Source organism: Anser anser (genome assembly GCF_964211835.1).
Source record: "Anser anser genome assembly, contig: HAP1_SCAFFOLD_124, whole genome shotgun sequence".
NCBI classification, from domain to species: domain Eukaryota; kingdom Metazoa; phylum Chordata; class Aves; order Anseriformes; family Anatidae; genus Anser; species Anser anser.
The window spans coordinates 238519-258042 of NW_028154057.1; the positions used below are offsets into that span (position 1 = coordinate 238519).

Here is a 19524-nt window from a genome sequence, read left to right on the forward strand (position 1 = left end):
TTCCTAACAGCACTCTTAAGCTCCTTGTTTCTCATGCTGTAGATGAGGGGGTTCAATGCCGGTGGCACAACTGAGTACAGAACTGCCACCACCAGGTCCAGAGATGGTGAGATGGAGGGGGACTTCAGGTAGGCAAATATGGTCATGCTGAGAAACAGGGAGGCCACGGCCAGGTGAGGGAGGCACGTGGAAAAGGCTTTGAGCTGTCCCTGCTCAGAGGGCATCCTCAGTACAGCCCTGAAAATCTGCACATAGGACAGCACGATGAAAACAAAACACCCAGACGCTAAACAGAATCCAACCATAATTATCCAAACTTCCCTGAGGTAGGAGTTTGAGCAGGAGAGCTTGAGGATCTTTGGAACTTCACAGAAGAACTGGTCCACAGCATTGCCTTGGCAAAGTGTCAGAGAAAATGCATTAGCAGTGTGCAGCACAGCATGGAGAAAGCCACTGCCCCAGGCAGCTGCTGCCATCTGGGCACAAGCTCTGCTGCCCAGGAGGCTCCCGTAGTGCAGGGGCTTGCAGATGGCAACGTAGCGGTCGTAGGACATGACAGTGAGAAGATAACACTCTGCTGAAAACAAAAAGAAAAAGAAAAAGACCTGGGCAGCACATCCTGTGTAGGAAATGGCCCTGGTGTCCCAGAGGGAATTGACCACGGCTTTGGGGAGAGTGGTGGAGATGCAGCCCAGGTCGAGGAGGGCGAGGTCGAGGAGGAAGAAGTACATGGGGGTGTGGAGGCGGTGGTCGCAGGCTGCGGCGGTGAGGATGAGGCCGTTGCCCAGGAGGGCAGCCAGGTAGATGGCCAGGAAGAGCGCGAAGTGCAGGAGCTGCAGCTCCCGCGTGTCTGCGAATGGCAGGAGGAGGAACTCGCTGATGGAGCTGCTGTTGGACATCTGATGCCTGTTGGGTATGGAGATCTGTACATGTAGTAAAAGGCAATGAAAAGTTAGGACAGGTTTCTCTGAGTGAACCCTATGCCATTCCTTGTAGACCTCCCCCTGCCATACTCCAATGCTTTTTGTTTCTCTGCTGGAATCTTTCATTTAGCTCCATGACATGAGCTTCATTTTTAAGGTTCAGTGTGCGATGAGGAGCAGGGGCCTCTGCTGCTGGTCTCGCGAGGGAATCAGTCCTGACCCAGTGCAGGGAGTACACAGGAACATAGCAGGAGGGCAAGGTTTTATTTTCAGATTTTGTCAGATGAAATGAATGCCCAGCCTATCTGGGCAATATGTTTCAGTACCTCGCCTCCCTCTGAGTGAAGAATTTCCTCCTAATCTCTAATCTAAATCTCCCCGCTTTTAGTTTAAAAACATTCCCCTGATCCTGTCATGATTTGATTGATCAAAAAAATAGCTCTCCATATTTTTAGAAGACCCCTTTAAATGCGGAAAAGCTGCAGTGAGGTCACCCTGCTCAGCCCCAGCTCTCTCAGCCTTTCTTCGAAGGAGAGGTGCTCCAGCATGCTGATCATCTTCATGTCAGCATGTTAACATCTGCATTCCGCTGCTACATAATGTAGTTGGCAGAAAGGAGTTTTAGGGGCAATGTTTTACACACATTCTCTTCCCCCTCTTCATGCCCACACAGTGTTCTCTGAAGTCAGAAATCCTGAGCATTTCTGCTGCACTCACAGGGAATGGTTGTGAGACCTGAGAGGCAAAGGGATTCCCTGTGGCTCAGAGCAGAGTGAGGGAGCTGGCTGGACTTGTCCCCAGCTGCCTGAGCTTTTGTAGATGGAGGGCAATCACATTTATGTTACCCTGAAAAGAAGCCAGATGCTGCTGAGACCAGATGAATCCACTGCCAATCTGTCAATGCCCAGCCTTTCTCAAGGGACCTGAACAAGGTCTCAGCACCACACCTCTAGTCAAGGACTAGAGGGGACCCCAGGGTCCCGAGGGGGCCTCGGTACTCCGTATCCGAGTACATTCTGGAAGAGCTGAAGCGGAGTAAGGTGGGCTGGTGTCCTGGGCCCTGCAGAGCAATCCCTGCTCGAGCACCATGGCAGTGCTCTGAGACTGCCCGGGGTGCCTGGAGCAGCTTCTTGGCCAGCTGGGAGAGAAACCAAGGCCAGATGTGCTCTGCCTCTCAGGTGTTTGGCACACCCTAGGGCTTCACTCTTCCCTGCGGCCTGAGTGGGGAGGGCGAGCAGAGAGATGGGGGAATATCCTGGCTCCGTGCCTAGGACAGTTGCTGGCAGTCAGTCCCAGGCCTAATCCGTGTGCTGGAAACCTCCGGGCGCTTCTCTAGCCAAGGGATGTTGGCAAATCCTGTGAGGGGGGTGACGAAAGAAACAGAGGATGCGGCTCTTTTGCAAAGCTTTCCAAAGTGCCCCACCTTGCCCCATTGTCCCTGAGGAGCGGGCAGGGCACAGAGCAGTGTCCCCCTGCTCTGACAGTCATCCCTTTTCCCGTCTCTCAAGAACTCCCTCCTCGGCCTTTCTGTCTTTTCTGTGTGCAGGGCGTTTGGGTTGCGGGACTCGGGACCTTTGGTGTTGTCCGAGAGCAGTTCCATGGCAAAGAAGAGCTGCTCTTGATTCAAAGACCTTTCTTCCAGCTGGACATCGATGAGTTGTGGCTGGAGGAGATCTACTGTCCCACTGAGATCCTCCCTGGTGAGAAGGCAGCAGCCCCCCTCTTCCTGCCCCATGTCCGCAACGGTTTGTTCTCCCTGCTCTTTGGAAAGGCCTGGGAGAAGTAGAGGATTGTCTCCGACGGTCAGGGTACAGCTTGAGTTCCCCCAAAAGAAACTGTGCCCCAGGAGCAGTTCCTCTGAGCGACCCTTTCTCTGGGAAGTTGTTCTGAATGTTGCAAGCAACTTGGGCTTGCTGTGGCAGTGAGGATGTTGCTTCTCCTTGCAGATGGTGTCAAGATCGAGCCGCTGAACTGCGTGCAGCTATCGCGAGCCACCTCCTTCCCACTGCACGTGGTGAAGAACTGTGTGCAAGAGACCATCCTCTTGTACTGCTTCCTCCTGAGGAGCAAGGAGCACGTCCCCTTTGCCTTCAGGGACATTGGTGTTCTGACGTGCGAAGATGGTTTCCCGTGCATGAAGTTTTATCTGGACTGTGTCAAACGTCTGGAGAGCACTGCGGGCCTTGTTGCACTGCTCCACAGTGTAAGTTGGTGAGGTTTTGAGGGCTACTTCAATTTCTTTGGGAATCCTAGTGAAGGGTGAGGAATCCGACCGCTGTTGGCCAGCTGACGCAGCTTGCGAGCTTGGACTGGAGACTGAATTCCCCTGGGCTCATGCAGCCTCCTCCTGGTGTCTGTTTGCAGTGTGCTCCCCCCGTGTCCGGGCAGCTCCCCCGGGACGAAGAAGGCAGACAGGCAGGAAACAGCTCCTCGAGCCAAGTCCACCACTGTTATAAATGACTGAGTCCCAAATAGGATTACAATCAAAGTTTACAATTTATTAAACGAATAGAGGCGAGCAAACAGCGCTGGGTGCGCCGGGAGTCTCTGCTCCACCAGGACGCACACCTGTTACGTAAGGCGGCTGGTTTTTATGCTCCTAGGCTAATACATATTCATTACTACTTCTAGAAGAGGCAGGGTTATTATAATTGGTTTCCCGAATCCAAAGTCCTCCCAGGTGCGCCTGCTTATCAGTCTCTGTTAGTCTCTTGGGGGCCGCTCAGACGGGGAGGCTCATATTCTTCCTCCTTATCTAGTGGTCTCTTGGCCGGCTGTCAGAAGTTACTGCACGTCCGTGCAGAGTCAGCAGGTTTTCTCTGAAGAAATCCCTTTGTTCTCTTATCACCTAAACCCAGGCCTCAATGTTAACCCTTCAAATCCCTTAGTGGCACGAATTGCTGGACCATTCCTTACAACCACCACTGCGCTCCCTGCTCCTGAAGCCTCCAGGAGAGCGCTGCAGGTACCTGCTCTGCCTTGCTGCAATGACCGTGCTGTTTGGGCCTGTGCAAAAGCCTCTTTGTGTGGAGCGATCCCGAGCAGGTCCCTTGGGATGCGTTCATTTCCACGTTTGTTACCTCCTTCATCTCTTCCTCAGGAGACAGAAGGTGGCGTCCCGCACACCTTCCCTGCCTCTTACTGCCTCCCGTGTTGCCATGAGCCACTTCATTTTGACCAGGGGCCATGGAAAAGGAACAAGGCCTTTCTGGGTCATTGATGGCAGAGGGCTTTGGTCACCGCGGGCTGTTCAGCTGTGTTTGTCACGAGTTGAGGAGCCTGGCCTAGCTTCAGGGCCCCTCATCCTGGAGGGTCGAAGCACTGCTGACAGACCGGCTGAGGCGAGGGGGCAGGAGTGCGGGTTAGGCCTGAGGGACAGCTGAGACCAATCCTGTCTGCTGTTGTGTTTTTGTTTTGTTTTTTTTTCCTCCAGGAGGTCTGGAACCTGTCTTCACAGTGGGACCAAACAGACAGCTCATGGCCCACGTACCGAAAGCTACAAGAGCAAGCCCGGGCAGAAATGGCTGCATGGGAAGCCTGGTCTGAGGGGGAGGACCAACAGATACCCCAGCTACTGGCAGTGATCAACAGCGCTGAGAACAGCAGCGATCCTCTCCGCCAGGGCTCCGAGGGCGGCAGGTCCCAGGGTGGTGGGAGCAGGACGGGCACCAGGCCGCAGGGCAGGGCTTTGCCTGCTCCTCCCTGTGAGGGAGAGGTTGTCAGCAGAAAGTGAGGGATAAAAGCAGCAGCCAGACGTGGGCTGGCAGCACCGAGTCGCCTGGTTCCCAGGTCCTGTTGCAGGGCCCTTTCAAGAGGTCCTCTGGGAAACAGCACCTGTGTGTCCAGTCCTGTTTGATGAGAGCGTCTTCTCCTTGCAGCGATTCAACAGCCAACATGCTTGGACTCCCCGTCCTCCAGCCCAGCCCAGGAGCAAGGAGGTCAGGAAGAGGTGGAGGAAGGCTGAGAACCCTGCCCCAGCAGAGGAGTTGGGAGCAGCAGCCAAGCTGGAGAGACTCCAGCCTGAGTAAGTGTGTGCCGGCTCCGTTCCCGTCCTGGGGCACTCGAGTAGCTCTTGAGTGATGTCAGGACATGTCCAGGAGCCCGGTCCCTGAGTCCTGGGCTTGCCTCTGACACCCTTTGATTCCTCCTAAAGCGGGCATGACCTTGGTTACCGCCAAGGCCTAAAACTCATCACAGGTTGGAAGGGTGGGTGCACGTGGCACCGCATGGCTGCAGGGTCTGGATGAGGGGAGAGGCAGAAGGGGTGTCTGACAGAGGCTGAGGGATCCCTTTCTGCTGTGGAGGCACTCCCACCTTCCTGCCCTCTGCCCACCTCCCTGCCCTCTGCCCAGCCCAGCCCAGCTTCTCATGCTGGGCTGGCCCCAGGGCAGTGTCCGGAGCAGGCTGCTGCAGGGCTCTGGGCACTGCCACCACAGCCCCAGTCCCTCTGAAGGGCACGGCAGCTCCTGGGGGCACAGAGGGCTCAGCCCCACAGATGGGACATCCGAGGCACAAGCCAGCCCCTGGGAGGCCTGCAGCCCCTCCGTGCCATCCCTGGGGGTCTTCAGGCAGCTCCTCCTGCCCCAGGGCCAGGGCAGCCGGGCCTGAGCTGCTGCAGCCAGAAAGGATTTGCTGGTCCCATTCCTTCCTCATCAGCTGAGATCAGGTCTCAGACAAAGAAGAGGCTGTAGCTGCATTTAGTTTGCTTAAATATGCTGAGAGCCTGGGGATAGCTGCTGCCGAGAGGCAAAACCCCTCTCTCAGCAGAAGGGATGAGGAACAAAGCCTTCATCCTGTTAGCCTGATCTCACAGTGATACCCAGGCACAAAGCTGCCAGGCTGTCACCAAGACTGTGGCAGGGTGCCGCCCCGGCCAGCAACAAGCAGCATTTCAGGAGCATCCAGCCCTATTGCTTCTTGTGCAAGTGACTGGCCGCCTTCCCGAGCCTGTCGGGCTTCTCGTGCATTCGACACCGCAAAGAAAAGGGAAGACAAGGCGGTGAGGCACAGGGAGCGAGCAAAGGCAGGGGCGGGCAGGGGCGGGCAGGGGCGCCCCGGGCACACGGGCCGGGTCCCCCCCTCAGGCCCCGAGACGCCCCCAGCCCGCCCACGACCCCTAAGATGGCGGCGCCCGCCCTGCCTGGTCAGGCGGTCGCACGGTTGCCATGGCAGCGAGCCCCAGGCAGCCGGCAGGGGGTGGGGCTCCCTTTGCCTGGCGGCTCTGGCAGCCAATCGGCGCCCGGCAACCGGTGCTGCTTCTTTCCTCTGCTCTCACTTCCGCGCTCTCCTCCTGGGCCTTGTGTTGGGTTGGGCCCGATTGCTCCTGGAGCTTGGGCACAGTGCTGCTGGGTGGCAGTCCTGTGACTGCAGGCGGGGACGAGCAAGGGATAAGTCTTTGCCACAGCATTTGCATCACGTGAAGGGAAGCTGCTCGGGATAGCACCTGAGGGCTTGGGTCTTCTTGCGCAGTTGCTGTCAAACACACTCACCAGAAAACAGACTCTAAATAGGGACCTTGTTTTGCTTGTTTCTACACGGGCTCAGGGTGATAAGGGACGTTTTTAGCCTAGAGCAGAGGAGGGTCTGAAGGGATCTCACCAATGCCTATAAATACGAGAAGAAGGTGGTTTTTTTCGTATTTGTTTTTCCCCTTATATTTGTTGGTTTATTTCTTTGTCTTCTTTCTTATGAAGTTGTTATAAATGACTGAGTCCCAAATAGGATTACAATCAGAGTTTACAATTTATTAAACGAATAGAGGCAAGCAAACAGCGCTGGGTGCGCCGGGAGTCTCTGCTCCACCGGGACGCACACCCGTTACGTAAGGCATCTACTTTTTTATACTCCTAGGCTAATACATATTTATTACTACTTCTAAAAGAGGCAAGGTTATTATAATTGGTTTCCCGAATCCGATGTCGCCTGCTTATCAGTCTCTGTTACTTTCTCAGGGGCTGCTCGAACAGGGAGACAGGAAGGCCCTCATTCTTCCTCCTTATCTGGTGGTCCAGGGGGACAGGAAGACAGGAAGGCTCTCATTCTTCCTCCTTATCTGGTGGTCTCCTGGCCGGCTATCAGAAGTTACTGCACATCCGTGCAAAGTCAGTAGTTTTTCTCCGAAGAAATCCCTTGTTCTTTTCGCGCCTAAACCAAGGCCTCAATGTTAACCCTTCAAAACCCCTTAGTGGCACGAATTGCTGGACCATTTCTTACAATTCCTCCCTTTTTTTTTTTTTTTTTAATCATCAATTCGTGTCTCTCCTTCAACCTTTGTCAGTAACAATTGGATTTCATCAGTCAGTTCTCGGGGTGTCCACTTCTTAAGCATCATTATCGACACGTCACCTTTTCTCTCCACTGAAGTCATCACAAATTGGGTGCTATTTATTACTCGCCGTATCAACAACGTAAAGCAAGGTATCATACAAGGTATAAACAATAATGTCATTACACCACATAAAAATAAAAACAGCATCCTTTTAACCCATGGTTCACCAGGCAACCATGAAAAGAAATCCCAATCCATACCCTTCCAAGTTTGTACTGGGACGTGGGCTAACTTTCTAATTTCCTTTGTTATCTGCTTGACCACTTTTCCATTATCATCAATCTGTAGACAACAATTAGAATCGTTCAGTTTTCCACATACTCCCCCTTCTTCTGCTAGTAAATAGTCTAAGACCATTCTATGTTGGAATATAGCATTTCTCATTTGAGTGGATTGGTCAGCCAAAAGATCCAAGGCTGTCGCTGTTTGATTTGTTACAACCTCGAGGATAGCTTGCAACCTAATTATTCGGTTCAAATTATAAATAGGTTCTCGGGCTCCTGATATCAACTCATTTGGGTTCCAGGTGGCTGGCCCATAATGCTGTATGATTCTTTCAGGAGGCCATTCATCCTTTCCCCATTTTTGGGCACTACCCCCGGTTAAGGAAGTATCTATAGATCGTTTCACTCTGTTCAGGTCATCATATAATCTTATTCCTAAATGATCTCCTTGTGTCTGTGACAATAAAAAGAACAAGGGTCTTATGTACCCCACATAGCATACTCCCGACCAATTTTCAGGTAGCCTCTTGTAAGCATGTTTGCCACACACCCAATAATGTCCCTTTAGGGCCCATGTCCCATTTGGAAAGGGACCATTCCATCCCTTTTCAGCCCTTGGGGCGTGATAATACAGAGTGTCCTTGTTACCGAGTGGTCCTGTTACAATGTCTGCCCCGTTCGTACTCGTATATGCGCACTTCCAAGCTCCCGCATCGGGTTTCCACTTACAGTCACAATTCAGTTCTCCTTGGTGGCCAGTTATATTATAAGCTGACCAGAAATGCTTAAAGAACACTCGCCTCCCATTTTCATTCTGCCATCTCCAGCGATAGACCCGCACCACATGCTGTTCCTTAGTTGTGTTATCATGTTGACAGTCTAAGATTCGACTATCGAATTGTCCCCCCGCTTGGGCTCTTGCCACAGTTTCACATCCGGATCCAAAAAATTCTCTGTATGAGCATTTCAGCCAAGTCCCATTTCTCAGCTGAACATGTGTGGTGTTCCATTTCCCACTACGTGCTGTACAGTTTATAGGACTACATCCAGGATCGATACAATCATATCCAGGTGACAGAGTCCAATTGCAAATGCTTTTTCCCACCGCCACTGTTCCTGTTCTGTTCAAGCAGTATACACCCCGAGCTGACGAGTGTAACTGCCATGGGCCTCCTTCCTCTTTCCAAAATTGCGTCCCATTATGAACTTCGCTCAGATTACTGACCCACCACTTGGGTTCAACTGGGCCTGCTACCCAGGGCCAACTTTCAGTTCCCCCCGGTCCTCCACAAATCCAGCAGTTACTAAGGTTAAAGGCCCTAGCCACTTCCTCCCCCAAAGTGAAAAAGTTATTCTTCCATTCTTGCCCATGGCCCAATTGCCCCTGTAGAAACAATACCAGAAAGTATAGCATTTCTTATCCTTTTTCGTCGTCCAATCTTGAGAGTGTGGGAAACGCCTTCAATCATGAGGTTGGGCCCGCTTTCAGAGCTTGTGTTACCATTCAGCCCTTCGGGGTGATCCAGCTCCTGGAAAAACTAATCACAATTTCATTATGGGTTTAAGAGATTCTCATGTTACTTTTCTCAGGACAACCTGATCTTAGCGCGGGAGAAGTCCGGTCGAGGCCCTCTCACTCGGCAGTCAATACCCATAGGGGTTGCCTCCCTCGGTAGACCATACACACCGCAGTGGAGGGTCCTACCCCGGTCTTGCCTTCTCCCTTTCCTCCCTTCAGACTTGTCCTCTTTATCCAGTGCCCTTAATTCATGCAGAACCTTATTGCTGGGATATCAGTTCCTCTTTAATCTCAGTTTCAGTTCCCCAGGAGTGGACTCAACCCTCCAGGCTTCGGTAGTTATTGGTCCTTTTATTCTGGATGCGTGGGTCCAACCCCTTTCTGCCGTTCTCACAGCTGTTTCAGTAGTAAGTAAAACAAGGTACGGTCCCTCCCATCGGGGGTTCAATGATTCTTCTCTCCAGGTTTTTATTAAGACCTTGTCTCCTGGTTGTATTTTATGAATAGCAAATCCTAAAGGTGGTGTCTGAGTCATCATCCCAATTTCTCTTAGCTCCTGTAATCTCCTTCCAATGGTAATTATGTATTTCTGGATACTATGATCCTCAATTACATTGTTCCCTAGGGGCATCCCTTGAGAATAAGGCATACCATATAACATTTCATATGGTGATAATCCAGTCTCACTGTGTGGTTTAGTTCTTATGTTTAAAAGTGCCAATGGTAAGCATTTCGTCCAGGGCAGCTGTGTCTCGATCATTAACTTAGTCAATTGTTGTTTTATTGTTTGATTCATCCTTTCTACTTTCCCTGAGCTCTGTGGGTGCCAGGGAGTGTGGTATTCCCACTGAATACCTAATGATTGACACAACAATTTTATTATTTTAGAAGTAAATTGTGTGCCCTGATCAGAATCAATGTACTGGATTATCCCATACCTTGGTATTAAATGTTCCAATAAAATTTTTACCACTGTCTGTGCAGTAGCTCGTGCTACAGGATAAGCTTCTACCCATTGTGTTAAATGATCTACGATTACCAATAGATATTTCATTCTCCCTACCTTGGGCAATTCAGTGAAATCAACTTGTACTTTCTCGAAAGGCCTATAAGCTGTTTTTCTCCCTCCCATAGCTGCTTGTCGAAACACTTTCTTATTTATTTTCTGACAAGTTAAACAACCTTGTGTAATTTGTTTCGCTATTTCAAAAATTCCAATGCAACCAAATTGTTTAAGGAAATGATCGCTTAATGCCTTCATACCCCAATGTGTTTGTGCATGTAAACGTTCCAGTATTTGCCTCGCATAGGCTTTTGGCAATATCTCTCGCCCGTCAGGCAGTGTCCATTCTCCTTGTTCTAACTTAGCCCCTATTTTCTCCAATTTTGCTTGTTCTTCAGGGGTAAATTTCTTTTCTTCTCTTTCTCGCCTTTCTTCCTCTCGTATCACATTGATTTTAACAACCTGAGTCCTCAGGGCTGCTTCCTGGGCCTCCTTATCTGCTAGATTGTTTCCTCTGATTCGATAATCCAATCCCTTTTGGTGTCCTCTTACATGTACCACTGCTATCTCCTTTGGTTCTCTTAATGCCCTTAAAATTTTTATTATTAACTCTTGATGTATAAGATTCCTCCCTTGAGTATTAATTAGACCTCTTTCTTCCCAAATTTTTCCAAAAGTATGGACCACCCCATATGCATATTTAGAGTCTGTGTATATCGTCCCACTTTTCCCTTTTAATAGTTCCAGGGCCCTACATAGGGCATACAGCTCACAAGCCTGAGCTGACCATGATGGGCTCAAAGGTCCGGATTCCACAGGTTCTAAGTTCTTATCAATTATCGCATATCCTGATTTTCTTTTTCCTTCCACTACTCGGGAGGAGCCATCTACAAACAGTGCCTCTCCTTTCTCCAACTCAGCATCCTTTAAATCCGGCCTCACTGTTGTCTGAGTCTCAATTACCTCTAAACAGTTATGTTGTACTCCCTCTTGTGGTTCTCCGAACAAAAATTGTGCTGGGCTCTGAGCAGAGGTTACCCTCAGTTCTAAGTCAGGTGAGTCAATTAGTATTGCTTCATACTTTAGGATCCGACTATCCGTTAACCATTTTTCTGCTTTTTGCTGTAAGACACTTCTAACATTGTGTGGAGTATACACCTTTAAAGGAGCACTAAAGGTAATCTTCCTAACTTCTTCTATTAGTAATGCTGTAGCGACCAGAGCTTGAAGACAAGCAGGCCACCCTCTACTTACTGGATCAAGCAACCTAGAGCAATACCCTACAGGTTTCTTAATCCCTGCCCAATCTTGAGTGAGAACTCCATATGCTGTTTGGTTCGATGTATTTACAAAGAGATAGAAAGGTTTTTCCAGATCCGGAAGGCTCAGTACAGGTGCCTGTATTAAAGCCCTTTTTATTTCCTCGAATTTCTGATCATCCTCTGTGAACCACTTAAGCTGGTTATTAGTTAATTTCTCATATAAGAATTTGACCTTTTCACTGTAGCCTTCAAGCCACGGTCTACAATATCCTAATAATCCCAATACTTGCCGAATTTCCTTTTTAGTTTGTGGGGGTCTTAAAGATAGAATCCCTAATACCCTGTCAGGATCTAATTTCTTTTTTCCCTTACTCAGCCAGTGCCCCAAGTATTTTACTTCCTGTTCCACAAACTGTAATTTCGATCGAGACACCTTTAATCTCCTTTCCCCTAAAAAGTTTAGCAATTTAATAGTAGCTTCTCGGGTTCCCTCTTCAGTTTCTCCTGCTATTAATAGATCATCTACATATTGCAATAATTTAACCCCCCTAGGTAACGTGAAATCTTGTAAAATTTTTTCTAAAGTTTGTCCAAATAGATTTGGTGACTCTGTAAACCCCTGTGGTAGCACAGTCCATCTTAATTGTTGTTTTCGTCCCGTTTCGGGGTCCTCCCACTCGAAGGCAAAATAATCTCTGGATCTCTCATCCAGAGGGCAGGCCCAAAATGCATCTTTCAGATCTATTACACTATACCAGGTATGTTTGGGAGATATGCGACTCAATAAAGTATAAGGATTTGCCACCACAGGGAATTTAGCGAGTGTTCGCTGATTTACAGCTCTCAGGTCTTGCACCATCCTGTATGACCCATCCGATTTTTTTACGGGGAGGATGGGTGTATTATGAGGCGACATGCACGGTTCTAAAGTTCCTTTTTCCAGAAGTCTGTCAACCACAGGTTTTAACCCCTTTCGACCCTCCATTGGTATAGGGTATTGTTTGACTCGGATTGGACGATGGGGATCCATTATTTGAATATTTATGGGGTCCATTTCTATCCTTCCAGTCTCCCCCTCCTTATACCATACTAAAGGGTTAATGACTTCTTCATCTTTTTGTGTCAAAGTGTATAATTTAATCTGCAATTCGTCCCCTTGACTCTGAATGCTCAAATTCAATCTTAAAATCAAATCTCTCCCCAGTAAATTGTACTCCGCTTCAGGGAGCAAAAGAAAATCATTAACACAAGTTTTCTTCCCAGTTTCTACTTTTACATTTTTCAAGACAGGCACTCTAAAAGGCTCTCCTTTTGCCCCTATCACTGACATATAATTGTTCCCTTCCTCTACTCCTTTTGGAAGTTTTCGAATAGTAGATTTTTCAGCTCCTGTGTCCACTAAAAACAAAACTTCCTCTTTATGGGGACCAATTAGTAGTTTTATCAAGGGCTCCGTTGATGTTGACGTCCCCAGAAGATATAGCCCCTGACACCCCTATTCTTCTTTGAATGTTTTCTCATCTTGTTCCCGCTTACGACAGTTCCTCTGAATGTGTCCCTTCTTGTTGCAATAGTAACAAGCGGGAATGGTGTATTTCTCTCGACGAGACTGCCCCCTAGGGGCTTTCTCTATTTCCTTCTCCCTCCTTTCTCCGGACAGAGTCTTATTTCTCTGACTTTCTCTTACTGCTGCTACAAAAATCTTAGCTTTTGCTTTTTGTTTTTCCTCATCTCTCCTAACATATACTTTCTGTGCTTCCCTAAGTAACTCTTCTAATCCCCTCTCTTGCCAATCTTCCAGCTTCTCTAATTTCCTCCTTATGTCCCCCCAGGATTTAGCCACAAATTGCGTTCTAAGGAGTGCAGTTCCAGCCACTGTATTCGGGTCAATTCCAGAATACATTTGTAAACTTCTCCTTAATCTCTCCAGCCATTCTGTTGGAGATTCGTCTTTCCCTTGTTGCTCATTAAATGCTTTATTAATGTTTTGTCCTCGGGGAACAGCTTCCCTTATTCCCTGTATGATTAATGTTCTCAAATCCCTCATATTCTGCCTTCCTTGGGGTTGTTGATGATCCCAGTGGGGATCCACGTTTGGCCATTTTTGGTCTCCTGGGGGTCCTGCCTGATTCTGTCTCTCCCACATTCTCATTCCAGCTTGCCTAATCATTCCTTTTTCCTCGACAGTAAATAAGATCCCTAAAATGGACTGTATTTCTTCCCAGGTATAAGTATTGGGACCTAGGAATTGGTCCAGTCTTTCAGCTACTCCGAGGGGGTCATCTAATAAGACCCCCATTTCTTTCTTGAAATTCCTTACATCTGTGGTATTTAAAGGGACTGCCACAAACCCAATGCCTCCCTGATTGCCTCCCATGGGTACCTCTCTTAAGGGATATAGAGAGGCTCCCTCAAATGTGGCAGTCCTACTTCTCGTACATGCAGCCGGGGGTTGGTCTGATTCCGGTGCTGTCGGCGGTGGAGATACCACAGCTGCCGGAGGTGGGGCCACTGCCAGAGGTGGATTGTTAGAATATAGAGGTGGTAGATTATCTAATGGCTCCCATTTATCTTCTTTTTCTTTTTCCCGTTTTTCTTCTCCTTCTTCAAACTCCTCCTCTGTTTTTAGTGTAAATACTGAGGCTGGAAAAGGACGTGAAGTCCTGATCCATAACCTTGCATAATCACTTTCCTCCTGACTAAAAGGTTCCTTTGAGTTAACATGTAGATTTAAAGCCTGGCAAACCCAGTCTTCAAAAGATCCGAAAATAGGCCAAAAGACATGTGGTCTTAAAGGCTCCTTTGGCCATTCTATCATACAATACTGAATCATTTTTACTTTGCTTTTTCCTTTTCTGGGGCCCCTATCGTTCCAATTTCTAATCATTATCCCTAATGGACTTTCTGGTGGTATGTCTGGTAATTTGCTCCCTTTTCTCTGGTCCCGGGTCTTCGATTTAATCTGACCCATCTAGGAATTTTACTGTGGCAATTCCTACAGCCCTTGGTTGCCTTAGTGAGAGTGTCTTGCAGGGGGTTTAGGACCTATCACCCACCCACGAATCCTATAGGAATCGCTTCGGTCCTTCACCGGCCAAGTCCCTCGCGGGAGATTGGAACCGCGGTTAGAAGACCTCCACAATCGCTTCGGAACTACGTTCCGTCTCAATCACACTCTCACACACACAGGCAACCGAAACCCACCCAACCGAACGGTATACACATTAAATACTTACGACTCCGTCGTCTTCGTTCGGATCTTCGCGCGCAGAATTACGGGCAAAATATAGTGCTGCAGCCGGCAAAGGGAGCTCATAAAAAAATCTAAATCTTTGCTTGCCCTTATTCAGGTTCAAGATGGCATTAGCCCCGACCTGACTCGAACAGGAGCCACCAAATGGTGGGGGCGCCCCTCCTAGATCAAGTCAGAATTCAGGGACCAAGACCATCCCGGACGAGCCCCCAATTGTTATAAATGACTGAGTCCCAAATAGGATTACAATCAGAGTTTACAATTTATTAAACGAATAGAGGCAAGCAAACAGCGCTGGGTGCGCCGGGAGTCTCTGCTCCACCGGGACGCACACCCGTTACGTAAGGCATCTACTTTTTTATACTCCTAGGCTAATACATATTTATTACTACTTCTAAAAGAGGCAAGGTTATTATAATTGGTTTCCCGAATCCGATGTCGCCTGCTTATCAGTCTCTGTTACTTTCTCAGGGGCTGCTCGAACAGGGAGACAGGAAGGCCCTCATTCTTCCTCCTTATCTGGTGGTCCAGGGGGACAGGAAGACAGGAAGGCTCTCATTCTTCCTCCTTATCTGGTGGTCTCCTGGCCGGCTATCAGAAGTTACTGCACATCCGTGCAAAGTCAGTAGTTTTTCTCCGAAGAAATCCCTTGTTCTTTTCGCGCCTAAACCAAGGCCTCAATGTTAACCCTTCAAAACCCCTTAGTGGCACGAATTGCTGGACCATTTCTTACAAAGTTGTTACCCATCTGAACCCCCGAGTTCTCACACTTTTACCTTTTTCAATTCTCTCATTCATCCTGCTGTGAGGGGAGAGGGGAAAAAACGGCTGTGCGGTGCTTAGGTGCCTGGCAGGTTATACAGCATCAGTCCCTGTGTGTCTTCCCTTCCTCGTGCATGCTGTCTCCCACTGAATCCCACAGGAGCTGCAGAGTCATCTTTTGCCTGTGGACATCTTAATTCGGTACTGTCCCTGTGGGTGACTCCAGCTTGACTGATCTCTCCCTTTGTGAGGCTCCAGTCACTGCCTACCCTGGGCAAATGCTGTTCCCAGTTGAACCGGTTTGTGTGTGCTCAGCTGTATCCGTGTGTGCACGTTTGTGTGTGTGTACAAGACGGTGTGTTTATGTACACACATGGGCGTATTTGCTTGCTAGCGCAAGAGTGTTGGGTATTCTGGGGCAATTTCTCCTGGTTGCTGATGCAACAAGAAGCTGGGCTGGATCTTAGGGCTGAGGGACCTTTCTTGATGGCCTGAGGGGATGGTATATGGAGCATCAGGATGTTCTCAGTAGGCTCTCTTTTCCCATGGGGCTTGCAGAGGCTTCCAGCCATGCAGAGATCCAAGGATGTTGCAAGGATCCAAGGGCTTGCTCTTTCTGTGATCACAGCTTCACTCCAGTCCTTCAGGTGTACGTGAGCTGAGAAGCCTCGTCCGGTGGTGACTTTTGAGGTAAGGGCCAACAGATAGCTTGGGGGAAACTGTCTCAAGGATGCGTGCTGGCCCTAGGAACTGCAGGACAGAAGCAAACAGACACAGCTGCACAGGGTGAGAAGTAGACCCAGCTGGGTTGGGATCACTGCTGCCAAACCCTCTCACTGGGTTCCATGGTTGTGGCAGCTTCAGGCAGCTCCCCATTAATTTCCTGGACGATGTCCTCTGCCCTGACGGTTGTGGGACAGTCACGGCTGTGTACCTCAGTGACTGTTCACCATTTCTGCTGTCATCAGACACCAACAGCTTACTCCTAAATCCTACCCTCGGTCTCTCACAGCTCACAAAATGAGCTTTTTCTTTGCCTTATCCGTGGAGCAACAGGCTTTTCGGGGAGCAGCTGCTCAGCCCTGGTCTTGGCACCAGCTTTGAAAGAAGAACCAAGTCTTCAAGAAGAGCACTGGGGAGATGCAATTTTATTAGGCAGACGCTATCACAGAGTTTACTCTGGCCTGCTGTTATACACATATTATAAAGCCTCGAGAGTAAACAGAACAGTTTCATTCCGCAGTAGGTGGCCGAAGAATAAAGAAACATATTTCTAAGAAATTAGTAAATGCAAATGATACTGAGGATAAAAACTTCAATAATGATAAACAAGGAGCAGGCCTGCAAGGGAAGTCATTTGTGTAGATCATTTAAATTTATCACTAATCAGAAATATCCATGCAATCACTTTCCTAACAGCACTCTTAAGCTCCTTGTTTCTCATGCTGTAGATGAGGGGGTTCAATGCCGGTGGCACAACTGAGTACAGAACTGCCACCACCAGGTCCAGAGATGGTGAGATGGAGGGGGACTTCAGGTAGGCAAATATGGTCATGCTGAGAAACAGGGAGGCCACGGCCAGGTGAGGGAGGCACGTGGAAAAGGCTTTGAGCTGTCCCTGCTCAGAGGGCATCCTCAGTACAGCCCTGAAAATCTGCACATAGGACAGCACGATGAAAACAAAACACCCAGACGCTAAACAGAATCCAACCATAATTATCCAAACTTCCCTGAGGTAGGAGTTTGAGCAGGAGAGCTTGAGGATCTTTGGAACTTCACAGAAGAACTGGTCCACAGCATTGCCTTGGCAAAGTGTCAGAGAAAATGCATTAGCAGTGTGCAGCACAGCATGGAGAAAGCCACTGCCCCAGGCAGCTGCTGCCATCTGGGCACAAGCTCTGCTGCCCAGGAGGCTCCCGTAGTGCAGGGGCTTGCAGATGGCAACGTAGCGGTCGTAGGACATGACAGTGAGAAGATAACACTCTGCTGAAAACAAAAAGAAAAAGAAAAAGACCTGGGCAGCACATCCTGTGTAGGAAATGGCCCTGGTGTCCCAGAGGGAATTGACCACGGCTTTGGGGAGAGTGGTGGAGATGCAGCCCAGGTCGAGGAGGGCGAGGTCGAGGAGGAAGAAGTACATGGGGGTGTGGAGGCGGTGGTCGCAGGCTGCGGCGGTGAGGATGAGGCCGTTGCCCAGGAGGGCAGCCAGGTAGATGGCCAGGAAGAGCGCGAAGTGCAGGAGCTGCAGCTCCCGCGTGTCTGCGAATGGCAGGAGGAGGAACTCGCTGATGGAGCTGCTGTTGGACATCTGATGCCTGTTGGGTATGGAGATCTGTACATGTAGTAAAAGGCAATGAAAAGTTAGGACAGGTTTCTCTGAGTGAACCCTATGCCATTCCTTGTAGACCTCCCCCTGCCATACTCCAATGCTTTTTGTTTCTCTGCTGGAATCTTTCATTTAGCTCCATGACATGAGCTTCATTTTTAAGGTTCAGTGTGCGATGAGGAGCAGGGGCCTCTGCTGCTGGTCTCGCGAGGGAATCAGTCCTGACCCAGTGCAGGGAGTACACAGGAACATAGCAGGAGGGCAAGGTTTTATTTTCAGATTTTGTCAGATGAAATGAATGCCCAGCCTATCTGGGCAATATGTTTCAGTACCTCGCCTCCCTCTGAGTGAAGAATTTCCTCCTAATCTCTAATCTAAATCTCCCCGCTTTTAGTTTAAAAACATTCCCCTGATCCTGTCATGATTTGATTGATCAAAAAAATAGCTCTCCATATTTTTAGAAGACCCCTTTAAATGCGGAAAAGCTGCAGTGAGGTCACCCTGCTCAGCCCCAGCTCTCTCAGCCTTTCTTCGAAGGAGAGGTGCTCCAGCATGCTGATCATCTTCATGTCAGCATGTTAACATCTGCATTCCGCTGCTACATAATGTAGTTGGCAGAAAGGAGTTTTAGGGGCAATGTTTTACACACATTCTCTTCCCCCTCTTCATGCCCACACAGTGTTCTCTGAAGTCAGAAATCCTGAGCATTTCTGCTGCACTCACAGGGAATGGTTGTGAGACCTGAGAGGCAAAGGGATTCCCTGTGGCTCAGAGCAGAGTGAGGGAGCTGGCTGGACTTGTCCCCAGCTGCCTGAGCTTTTGTAGATGGAGGGCAATCACATTTATGTTACCCTGAAAAGAAGCCAGATGCTGCTGAGACCAGATGAATCCACTGCCAATCTGTCAATGCCCAGCCTTTCTCAAGGGACCTGAACAAGGTCTCAGCACCACACCTCTAGTCAAGGACTAGAGGGGACCCCAGGGTCCCGAGGGGGCCTCGGTACTCCGTATCCGAGTACATTCTGGAAGAGCTGAAGCGGAGTAAGGTGGGCTGGTGTCCTGGGCCCTGCAGAGCAATCCCTGCCCGAGCACCGTGGCAGTGCTCTGAGACTGCCCGGGGTGCCCGGAGCAGCTTCTTGGCCAGCTGGGAGAGAAACCAAGGCCAGATGTGCTCTGCCTCTCAGGTGTTTGGCACACCCTAGGGCTTCACTCTTCCCTGCGGCCTGAGTGGGGAGGGCGAGCAGAGAGATGGGGGAATATCCTGGCTCCGTGCCTAGGACAGTTGCTGGCAGTCAGTCCCAGGCCTAATCCGTGTGCTGGAAACCTCCGGGCGCTTCTCTAGCCAAGGGATGTTGGCAAATCCTGTGAGGGGGGTGACGAAAGAAACAGAGGATGCGGCTCTTTTGCAAAGCTTTCCAAAGTGCCCCACCTTGCCCCATTGTCCCTGAGGAGCGGGCAGGGCACAGAGCAGTGTCCCCCTGCTCTGACAGTCATCCCTTTTCCCGTCTCTCAAGAACTCCCTCCTCGGCCTTTCTGTCTTTTCTGTGTGCAGGGCGTTTGGGTTGCGGGACTCGGGACCTTTGGTGTTGTCCGAGAGCAGTTCCATGGCAAAGAAGAGCTGCTCTTGATTCGAAGACCTTTCTTCCAGCTGGACATCGATGAGTTGTGGCTGGAGGAGATCTACTGTCCCACTGAGATCCTCCCTGGTGAGAAGGCAGCAGCCCCCCTCTTCCTGCCCCATGTCCGCAACGGTTTGTTCTCCCTGCTCTTTGGAAAGGCCTGGGAGAAGTAGAGGATTGTCTCCGACGGTCAGGGTACAGCTTGAGTTCCCCCAAAAGAAACTGTGCCCCAGGAGCAGTTCGTCTGAGCGACCCTTTCTGTGGGAACTTGTTCTGAATGTTGCAAGCAACTTGGGCTTGCTGTG

General features: G+C 49.6%; 1 long non-coding RNA gene across 1 annotated transcript; it reads right to left on the bottom strand.

Moving 5' to 3' along the window:
- Positions 1-6646: 6646 nt before the first annotated feature.
- LOC310890864 lies at positions 6647-14853 on the bottom strand. The gene is made up of 3 exons (XR_014577338.1): positions 14496-14853; positions 6949-9013; positions 6647-6904 (listed from the first exon to the last, which is right to left on the bottom strand). It is a non-coding gene; the product is annotated as an uncharacterized lncRNA (long non-coding RNA).
- Positions 14854-19524: the final 4671 nt, after the last annotated feature.